At 31.3% G+C, this 1,679-nt stretch overlaps 1 long non-coding RNA gene across 1 annotated transcript in view; it reads right to left on the reverse strand.

The window, feature by feature from the left end:
- LOC128250065 (uncharacterized) overlaps positions 1 to 1,679 on the reverse strand; it is a 49,989-nt gene that overhangs the window by 1,814 nt on the left and 46,496 nt on the right. The gene's annotated exons all lie outside the window — the stretch shown is intronic.

Raw genomic sequence — 1,679 nt, forward strand, 5'->3', positions numbered from 1 at the left:
TATATATATATATATATATACATAATAATACAAATGATATGTGAGCATATGAATATACATACATATATGTACATACCTACATCTACATGAATATTTAGATGCATATCCGAGTACAAGACTTCAAAAAAAACGTGGGCAAAAAGGAACGGGAACATAAACAAAGCACAAAAAACGAACTTTTTTACGGACAACAGAATGAACACATAGGAAAACAGACAAGCCACATATGGAACTTTTCCTTCATCAGCTGCCTCTATTCTAAACTAGGCGTTTCGAAGATGAGGCAGAATGCACTCTTAGAATATCTCTTCCCGCGGAGCAAATTAACTGAAACCTGCTATGCGGAGGATTCCAAAGTAGCAAAGAAAAACCAACACAGGGGATACTGAACGCTGTGATGCGACGAACTTGAGCAGAGAGAGATAGCAGTTCGTGTTGCCTTTATGCTGGCCGAATGGAGAAAGGAAGAACTGATATATGTATGTATGTATGTATGTATGTATGAATACTTTGTATCGTGTGTTTATTACAGAAAGCTCTTTTAAGGAATTCGGCTATCAGACGACATAGTAATCCAGTACACATAATTGTAATATAGAATGTCCATAAAACTGAAATCCAAAATACTTATTAATAAAGTTGCTTCAATGAGGTTATATAAGCCATAAAAGCTAAGAATATATAAGAGATGAATATATTTATTTAAACAATTGACACCCTTAGGTTTGCGGTCGTTTCGCACATTTCTTCATGTTTTAATAATTCTTTTGTGGAATAAAGCAATGTTTGCATTAATATGTATGCTATACAATATATAATATAATTGTATATTCGCCAATAAATGCAAATAAAGAAAGCTTGCTCATCAGATCTCACAAATCATGGACACACTGACGATTCAACATATACATATACGATTCAACATATACATATACGATTCAACATATACATATACGTACATATACAAAGTTTTCCCGACAGAAAGTCAAGAAGTTGAGTCCCTAGATTGATCTTTCCCAAGAAGAATTTTGAATCTTGACATATAAAGAGAACAGAATGACACAAACCGAAAAACGAATAATTTTATACATGAACATGTATGTAATAATAATAATAATAATAATAATAATAATAATAATAATAATAATAATAATAATAATAATAATAATAATAATAATAATAATAATAATAACTGGAAAGAAATATGGTCGATGAAGGAACAACCTCAGTAAAAGTCTATCAAAACAACGAACTCAGCACTTGAACAACTCTGGACCCTGAAGAGGTCACCCACGCACTGCAAAAGTTAAGCAACTGGAAGACACCCGGGCGTGATAGGATCCCAAACTTCTGGTTAAAATATTTGACAGGAACACATAAAATGCTGGCTGAAAAATCATCATCATCATTATTATTATTATTATCATTATTATTATTATTATTATTATTATTATTATTATTATTATTATTATTATTATTATTATTATTATTATAAGTATATAGCATACAGGAAATAACACTACTAGGCACTGCACACATCCTACGTAAAACACTTTCAATACAGTAACATTAAGAGTATCACAACAAATTATAGCACATAGCCAAGGCACACAGAGCTGCGCTCGGTAGTGCAGTGAAAGCACGTGATAAAAATAAGACTACTGAATAATAATAATAAC

The sequence above is a fragment of the Octopus bimaculoides genome, chromosome 19 (assembly GCF_001194135.2).
Source record: "Octopus bimaculoides isolate UCB-OBI-ISO-001 chromosome 19, ASM119413v2, whole genome shotgun sequence".
Taxonomy (NCBI): Eukaryota; Metazoa; Mollusca; class Cephalopoda; order Octopoda; family Octopodidae; genus Octopus; species Octopus bimaculoides.